This window comes from Marmota marmota, unplaced genomic scaffold, assembly GCF_001458135.2.
Source record: "Marmota marmota marmota unplaced genomic scaffold, marMar, whole genome shotgun sequence".
In the NCBI taxonomy this organism is placed as follows: domain Eukaryota; kingdom Metazoa; phylum Chordata; class Mammalia; order Rodentia; family Sciuridae; genus Marmota; species Marmota marmota.
This window is the reverse complement of record NW_026000171.1, coordinates 5,711,905-5,721,330: the sequence shown is the minus strand read 5'-3', so window position 1 is coordinate 5,721,330 and position 9,426 is coordinate 5,711,905. Positions and strand designations below refer to the sequence as shown.

The window sequence follows — 9,426 nt, the reverse complement described above, 5'->3', positions numbered from 1 at the left end:
GGGAGAAGAGTCTGGAATCCTGAGCTCACTGACTGGCCACCTGTCAGTGGGAGGGCTGTGGCCCAGCATTCCTCAGGGCTGCCTGCCTGGACCCTGGGGCTGAAGCCCTGAGCTCAGGAAGCACTGGGCAGGGGGGAGCAGAGTGAGGTGCGGTGTGGGGCGGGGAGGGAAGGCAGTGGAGATCTAGGCAGGCCCTTTGGGGACAGGGAACGTGTGCTGCTGTGTACCTGAAGGTCTGAGGTTCAAGACAGCATTTGAGGAGAGATTCAGGCCCCAGTTTGAAGGCAGTTTTCCTCAAGCGCCTTCTTGGGGTAGACGGGAGCTGAAGAACACACAGGGATGCCTTCAACCCTGGCCTCGAGTGCTGTCCACTCTGGGCATCAGACCTTCATGTCTTCCCAGCTTCAGCACGGAGAGGACTCTGATAGGACAAGAAGCCAACATCACAAGGTGTGTGTGGGCCTGTGTGTGCATGAAAGAGATTCAATAAAATGTTAACTCTGCCAATAATTCCCACTAGTTATTTTGAGTCACATGTTATTATAGGCCTAGAAATTCCTAGTTGAACTGTTCTTTCTTGCAAATAGAGTTTGCCTAGCAGCAGCACAATGAATTCCAAAGTATGCCCCATACTCAGTTCAACGGCCTCAAAGGACCAGATGAAGGAGATGAGCCCCTTCCAGCCACCAGCCTTTCAGGCTCCACCTCTCCTCTCTAGCAATCCTGGTAGTGAGCATTATTGCGCCCAGAGGCCAATTAACTTTCCTGTGACATTTCCCCATTTTCCGATAAATACAAACTAGATGTCTAGAGTGCAGGACACCACAGCGACTTTGCTCTTAAAAAGGCTTTGTTCAGTCACTTAAACATCATCTGAAACCAGGGCTCTGCCTGACAGCAAATTGGCCCAAAGCTACTTCATTGCTGGTTCCCTGAAGCAAACTTTCCATCTTGATCGTAAACCTTGAATTTCTAGCTGTTCTCAGAGGCCATGTCAATTAATGTCCTCAGTTGTCATTGTCCCATGCATACCCTTTATCTCCATGGTGACTGATTTTTTTTTCTCTGACACTTTTTAAAGACAAATTCTTTTAATAAAATGTATCAATGACAACTTCATGTTCAAATATAATGTTAAAAATTATGCAAGAGCATTTTATTATAATTACCAAGAAAAATTTGAGACTGCCAGTCTCTCTGCAGAAATGCTACGCACAGCTGCAAAATGATTGAAGGCTGGTATAATTATGAATCTTAGGTAAGTAGAAAAGCCATCTTGAGCCACAATTTCTTTATTTTCAAACAGCTTCCCTGTGTGTACAACATTATCTTCAATCCACTGCTCAAAATCAACTGGCTCGTTATATGTGCTCTTTTCAATCTTCAAGGTCCACACTAAGTAACTTTGGATTATAAACTTTTCAATCTTTATGTATCTGTAAAACAGAAAACTGGGAAACATCCTGTGATGGTCCAATATGTTTCTGGATTCCGAAATAATAATATTTTCCATCATTTGATGTAGCAAAAATCCCTTCAGCCCCTTCAGAGCTCCAACAGAGATCAATTTTCTCATCTTCAAGTGTTTAGCCTCCCCTCTTCTGGCCAACTGCCCTGCCAACCTACTCGCCTGGGCCTGGGTAGCTCCAGGCACATGGGCCATCCTGCTCTTTCCCCAATATCTTTATCGAGCTATAATTCACATATCACACAAGTTACAATTGACCCTTCACAACTCAGTGACTTTTAGTATATTAAGAGTTTGGCCACCATCAGCACAATCAATTTTAGAAGATTTTTATTACCCAAAATAAAACCCAGCATCCCTGGGTTTTGGAGTGATGCTGGAACCCAAGGTCTCCATTCATGCCAGGCCAATGCTCTACCACTCAATGACATCCTCAGCCCTAGGTCTTAAAAAGGCTTTGTTCAGTCACTTAAACATCATCTGGCAGTCTGAGCTGAGATCCCTGGAAGCAAATATAACAAATTTTACTTGGTTTCTGCTTAATTTTTAAATAGGGCACAAGAGTGAAGATGATGTAGTTAGGATGCAGTGGGTGGTTTTGATTCTGTAGTGTGTAGACGTTGAAGTTGGGGTCTTCCCATCCTAAGTAAATCAGGAGACTTTGAGGCCCTGTCCTGCCCTAGTACTTCCTGAGATGGCCTGCCAGCTGAGGGCCACCAGACACATGAGCTCTAAGCTAGGTAGGAGATCTAGAGTCCAAGAGAACTGCAGGCCAGGCTCTGAGTCTAGGTGTGCTGGGAGGTGGCAGTTACCACAGTCTGTTGCTCTTCAGCTGAGTGACCAATTAGGCCATCTTCCTCAGGCCTAGGTCACTCATCTCTAAGTTGGGCATGGTAGGAGTTCCCACCTCACCAGGTCTTGTGAGGAGTCTATGAAATCCACGAGAGGCTCTGAGGTGTCCCACACCCAGGAAGCACCCAATCCATGTTAGCCACTGCCTCTGCAGGAAGCCAAATGGCTCCTGGGTTCTCTGAACCCTGACCTGATCCTGAGGCAGAGCAGCTTGTGACTTGGGGTGCTGATTGGCTGCTTCTCCTGCTGTTATTTATTGCTTCTTCCCTCTAGTGTTTGCTTTTCCAAATTATAAAAGTAATCTATGCTCCAATTCTTGGTATATGTTAGGTGCTCAATAAATGTGTGAACTGAGTGAATATGTGCATGTGGGAAAACAGCAACAACACAGAGCCTATAGATTATATTACAGAAGAATATAAAGCACCTACCTCCAACCCCACATGTGCGCCCCCACTTCCCCCATCACGTCACTCCCAATGGCTCCCAGGGTCATCTTGCTTTAGGCCACTCCCCAGCTCTCCATGCCTGGTGGCCTCCCCAGGTCCTGGCACTGGACCTCACTCTTGTCTATTTAGGGCGGTAAACACAGGTGGTCACCTGGTAGAGCCAGCCTTGTCCATTCATGGAACAGGAGACCCCCTGTTGTGATGTGAAGGGTGACAAGAAGTCGTGTCCAACATGCCCCCACTCCCTGGTTACCTAGATTCCTTTCGGAGGAGGAGCAGCCCCTCGGGTTGTGAACACTGCAGTAGGAACTAGCTTACTGGATCCTTCCAGATGTAATTGTGACCCAAGAGGAGGAGGGGAGGCAAGCTGCCACTGGCCAGCCCCTGCCCTGAGCCCTCGCCCTAACAGGGTGTCCCACTGGTTGGCTTTGCTCTCCTCTTCCATGGGACTCACATAGAAACTGAAAAACAGCCCTGCTTTTTAGCCAGTACTGAGCTTCAGTGGAGGGAAAGGTGAACTGGAGGCTCCCAAGGTGCTGCAGATTCTGGAGGTGACAGACCTGGCTTCCCTTGCTGCTGCAGTGTGGCATTCACAAGCCTCCTCATTTTCCCAGGTTGGTGGTAGTGGGGTTGGGGGCCCAAAACTTCCTCAGACCTCCTCATTGCAAGGGCCACAAAGTAGACACAAGGAAACAATATATCCTCCCCATCCCTGTCTCCTTCCCTCCCTCCATCTTCATCTGGAATAGACACATGAGGGGAAGAGTGGATTTGGGGTCAGTGGCCACTAACAACAGCCTAAAAGAGCCTGGTAAAGGCCCAAGGCACAGCACCCGCCCCCCTACCTGGATAACCCCTTTCCTCCATTCTCTGCCACAATGGATAGGAATTTGGGTGAGGCGGGGAAAGCAGGAAGCATAGTCACCCAGTCCCGCGGAGGTCAGTATTGGGGTAGGATATGGAGAAGGAAGCACAGGGTAAGTGGCTCCACCTCCTCCTCAAAATGAGACCAAAAGCCCTATTGCACTGGGGCCTCTTGATCAATCCCTTCACTCATTCTCTCTTCCTAAGCAGAATGCCACACTGCAGGTACCATTGTTCTGGGACCAGGCCCCAGGCCCCAGCAGCTGCAGCCACCTTCTGAGCCCAGTGGACTTGCCCTTCCTGGCCCTTCACTGCCTCCTGGTGGTGAGCAGCCCCTCTCCATCTTCATGCTCAGGAAGGAACCTCTTCTTTCTTGGATACCAAGACTTGGGGGCCTTGGAGAACTGTCAGGGTGTGTGGGGCCAGAAGTGGCTATGGTGCTCCGCCCTCCACCTTCCTGCTGTCTTGGCCATCTCAGGAAGGCTCTCAGCTAGACCCTGTGCCTAGGAGAAAGAGAAGGTGCCCCATGGCTATGTCAACTGTCTGGCTCTATGGCCTCCCGAATTGAGGGGGCAAAGCACAGGGGGCCTTGCTTTTGGGTTGAGAGTTTCCAGTCCCCTTGGCCTTCTGACCTCCCCTCAACTGCCCTGCATTTTCATCAGGCTGTGTTGGGAAGGGGAAACTTTTACTAGGGCTGAAGCCAAGTGCATCCTTCTGCACTCCTTGGGTAAAAACTCCTTGGAGGGAGATAGCAGTAAACCGTGAGGAAGCCACTGGCGAGGCGAGGGCGAGGATGTTGACAGAGAAAAGCAAGTAAGTAGGTGCGCAGGCAGCGGCACGGCAGCCTTCCAGCATCAGCTTCACCAAGGGGAAGCTGTCAGTATGTCCAGACATGTGCCCAGGAAGTAGCCAGCAGCTGTGGTGCTGTTGGGATCCCAGCAGCAGGGGTCCGGCCCTGCCAGGAGGTGCATTCTCCCTGATGGCTGGCACCATGCTGTAGAGCAGGGGCATCAACAGCAACTTGGTAAGGCAGAAGCCGGTGGTGTTGACAGGCACAAGCATCACGAGGAGGTCTATGATGGACGTGCCCAGGATAAGCATTACTGTAGGCATGAAGGCGATGGAGTAGATGAGCCAAGCCAGGTAGGCGAAGGCAAATTTGCCCACTGTCAAGGTCGCCCCAATGGCGGCCAGAGTCCCTGAGTTAGCCGCACATCTTGGCCTTGGTCCCGCCCCCAGAAACTGAGGAGACAGTGAGCAGATGCAGAGGTGGCTGAGGGATCTGTGGCACCACCAGGTCGGTGGTGGTCCAGGATCATCAGGACAGGTGGGTGAAGGTGATAAGGTCTAGGTCCAGCCAACTGCTCTGCGCCAGCACCACTACCATGGACAGCACCGCGTAGCCCTGCTGCTGTCATGCTTCAGAAGGAGGTGAAGGAGGAGACCACCACAACGCAGGTGGTCAGCACAGGGCGGCCGGCCTGGACATCTCCCTGAGCCTGGGGCCCCAGGAGCTCGGTGGTGGTGGCAAGCATCAGCAGCTTGCTGATACTGATGCTCTGATCATCGTCCTCTCGCTCTGAGCCTGTGTTGCTGCTCAGGGTAGTGGAGATCAGGGGAGGCTTTTCCCCCACCTCCACTACCACTAAGTCGCCACCTAACCCTGCAGCTGGTGCTGGTGCTGGTGCTGCTGTCACCCGAGACTCTGGCCTGGGTTGGATCCCCCCACCAACCTAAGGAATAGGGGCTGCAGCCACACGGCGGTGGGTAAGAAGGACCAGGGTGAAGACCGGACCCAGCGAGGCTTGTGGAGCACAGGATGTACTGTGCTCTGAGGGACTCTGGGAGCTGCCCAGATCTCCCTCCAGACCAAACTTGGCTGGTGCTGGTGAGGAGGTAGGGGGAGGCACAGGGAAATGCTGACTAAAGCCTCCAGACTGGGCGAGTTGTGCCCTGGGTGGCTGAGAGCTGGGTAGGCAAGGAGCTGGGCCCACTGTGGTGCTGGGGAGCTAGCTCAGTCGACAGAAAATGGAGATGGAGGGGAAACCAGGGCTGGATTCAAAGTGGAAAGGAGGAGAGACCAGAAGGGAAGAAAGCCTGGATACCTGGATCAGCAGGAAGAAAAGGAGGAGGGGAGCTCTGAGGCATCAGAGTGGGTGTGGAGAGTCTGTGGGCCTGTAGGATGGGAAGGAAGGAGCAGGTAGCTGCCAGAATGAGGAGGGATGGAACCAGGTGGGGGAGGGGGCACCAGGAGGACATAAGGGAGAACCTTATTCCTAAAGAAGTCCTTCTGGAGTTCTACGACTTGAATCTCTGGAACATCAGTGGCTAGATGCCCTTATTTTCATTATAGATGGAGTTTCCAATCACCAGGCTTAGGCCACAGATTCAGCCTTCTGCACCTGGTCAGCAGTAGCTCCCATTGCAGTCAGCAGCAAGACAGCTTCCTCCCATACTCCATCCAGTGCCCCTCCCACTTGGCCATCCTGCCTCTCCCTAAGGCACTCAAAAACAAATGCAAGAGTCAGGCAGTACAGAATTTTAAAACACAGCCCCAGACATACGTTCAATATATTCATGCACCCAGCATTGGATTCTGAGTCAACCTCAGGGAAGTTCCAATTTCCAGTTGATCAGGAAGTAACCTGAATATAACTGCTTGGAAAGAGAATGAATGAAGGGATTGATCAAGAGGTCCCAGTGAAGTAGGTCTTTCGGTATCTGTTCTCAAAGGCTTTGAATGGGGTTAGAAGTAAAGCAAAGATATTCTAGCAGAGAGGAAAACAAAGGGCCTTAAGACGCATAGGCACCTGGATAAAAACCAAAGATCAAAGAGGAAGCCAGGGAAAGATACAATCTGCCAAAGCAGACAGAAGGAACAGTGAATGGACTATGTCATCCACCCTGTACCAACAAGCTCAGGAGTTCATACCGACTCGACTCACCCATATGGGCCTCAGTCCATGGCAGGGGCTGGATATCCAGGCAGCAACTCCAGAAGGAAGAAGGTAGGGCTGCCTTTAAGTGTTAGGAGGAAAGGAAATGACAAAAACATTTGGGTCTCAAGGAAGATCTGGGACTCCTATACAAGCCCCATCGAAACTAGACAAGAAGCTTGCCTGCGCCTTCCTCCTTCTCCACATCCCTCAGACATTCCTTACCCTGATTTCATTATTTTAAAGCTGTGGCCACTGGACTCATCTTGGTAACACTACTTAGCAGGAGAGAGGTGACACAGTAAGAACACAGTGCTACTTGCCCAGCTTCTGCCTCTTGAATAAGGGATAGTCTCAGCCAAATCTGCTTTCTCTGGCCACTTGGAGGTCAGTCTACACAACTAATCCATAGTAGAATTGGGATTTAGAGCTCATGACCTACAATGTTTACCTTTCTCTTTGGTGCAGGCAACCACTGAAAAGTTCTATGTCCAATCACACAAGGCAGAGCAGGTGGAAGGATGATCACAGGTAGATTGGAGATGGTGCCCCAACACTGCCACTTAACAGTTTGAGTGATGTCATCCCAGTTATTAGACCCGAGCCTCAGTTTAAAACTTACCCTAAATGGGTTGTTGTATTGAGAAATCATGTGTGTAAAGGGTATGGTTCAGAGTATATACTCAGTTAAATGTAGCTGGTGGTATCAAAATTCTGCTCAGTTCACATCTTAGCCTTCCAGGGAGCATTTACCCAGACCAGGGCCACGAATGGCTGCTATCTGGGCTGGATTCCTTCCTGAGGCCATATTCATAGTTCTGCTCCCTCATAGCTTTGTACTTCCATCAGTACAAATTTGCTGTCACTAGGAGCACTGGTTCTTGAAGCTGGTCTTCACAGACCTCATGGTGTGAGATTCAGCCATGCCAGCTGGTGCCAACTGGTGGATGAGTGAGTAGGACATGTAAGTGCACAGTAATCTACATGGGGCAAAGTTAGGAACAAGAACTTAGCAGACACAGCTTCTAATTGTGGGTGCACACCATGGTAGCTCTGGAAGACAACAATTTGGGAATTCCAACTATTTGGAAAGTTGAAGCAAGAAGATGGCAAGTTTAAGGCCAGCCTGGGCAAATTAGCAAGACTATCTCAAACATAAACCAACTGATTGGGGAGATGCCAGCTACCACCTATATCTGAATCTCCCCTAGGGAAACAGGCCAGTAGCTAACATGGAAGCTGGCCCAAGCCTCCCACTCAAGTCAAGGAAGCAACTGAAGAAGTCAAAGCAGCTGATGAAGCAAAGAACTTGGACTCCTGAGAGAACACAGAGAAGATCCTGTCCCTACCTTCCCCCAAGCCCACCCCTGTCTCAGCCCACTCACACACATTCCCCTCCTCTCGGATTCATCTGTTAGTCCTGTGAAGTTATTCTATGCATTTCTAGGAAGTATACTGTCAATCAGGCAGATTAATTTTCTATAAGGGATTATTTACCCAACTTCCTTCAAGTTATAGACCCTGAAGGCAAGAACAATAATCAGGATGAGAAGTCAGAGTACACTCTATGAAATAAATTGGTGACTGGAGTAATGGTGGAAGCTTCTCTTTACACTGGGCTGTTTCCAGCCTTCTGTAAACATTCACACACATGCTGCCCCCATTGAGCACAGGCAGCTGAACTAAGGTCACTAGTGTGAAAACACAGTTACAACTTACCTTTACACAAGCTTCAGGAAAGCTTCCCCAGCTCTCAGCCTCCGGATCCCCAAAATGGAGAGCAAGAGAAAGTCATGAGAGGTTGACGAGAGAAAGAACATGTTCAGAAGTCAGCTTTTATTGGGGGGACACTGTTCTTAGAAAGTTCTATCTATCAAAGGCAGAAGGGTTAGGATTTCAAGGGAACTGTACAGTGTAACTCAACCATAGGGGTACGCCCACAAAGAAAACCGCCTTGCTATCCAGGTGGTGTCAATGTCCAAGCTACAATGAATGCAGTGGTTGGTCAGAGTCTGGTGCATCAGAATGGTTCCCCCAAAAATTCCCCCTTCTTCCTTTGAAAAAGAAGATGATGAGTCACTATCTCAAGTCCCAAAATTTTTGTTCTGAAAGCACAACATCCTATGATTACAAAGCAAGAAAGAATTAGTAGCAAGAACAATACAAGCATTTACCATGCAGAGTGTTTAAGAATGTTTCCAGGGTTAAAGCCATTTAACTCTCTAAGTATTTGATCAGCTAGAGAAATAGGATCCAAAAAAATCAATCTTACTTTTTTGTATATCTTGAATATGATGATGTAACTCCAAAAGACCCAAGCTGTTATTATTATTCTGCCAAATACCTAACAAATGGTTTTTAACCTTCTCCTAATCCCATTGGGAAGCATTGTATTTGGCAGCTGTAACACACATATAGTCATTGTGACATTTGAGTCTTTCCTTGAATTTCAAAGCTAAGAGCTCATTACCAATATTTATGATAGCAGCTTCTAAGGCATTTAGCTTAGTCTGAATCCTTTCATCAATATTTATTTGATTATGAAGAGCTTTGGAAGTGTTCTGACCCAAATTATTAAGAAAATTTGCATGCTGAATGTAGCCACCAAAGCTGTGACTGTGGAGGAAATAAAAGAAACTAAGGCAACTACTCCAAATACTATGAGTCCAAAAGCATGTTTAGGTCTCACTAGCTGGGCATGTATTTGTTGTAAGACTTGAAAACCAGCATCAGTGTACCATGGCTCTGAAATATTAGCTGGCAATAAAACAAAAAGAGGACTGATGAAGTACTAGTGTTCCTTTCCCTCTATGATATCTGATGATACAATTAGTTAAATTACACTATTACATCTACA

At 48.6% G+C, this 9,426-nt stretch overlaps 1 pseudogene; it reads right to left on the bottom strand.

Moving 5' to 3' along the window:
- Positions 1 to 1,106: 1,106 nt before the first annotated feature.
- LOC125611872 lies at positions 1,107 to 3,432 on the bottom strand (annotated as a pseudogene).
- Between the last annotated feature and the right edge of the window lie 5,994 nt (positions 3,433 to 9,426).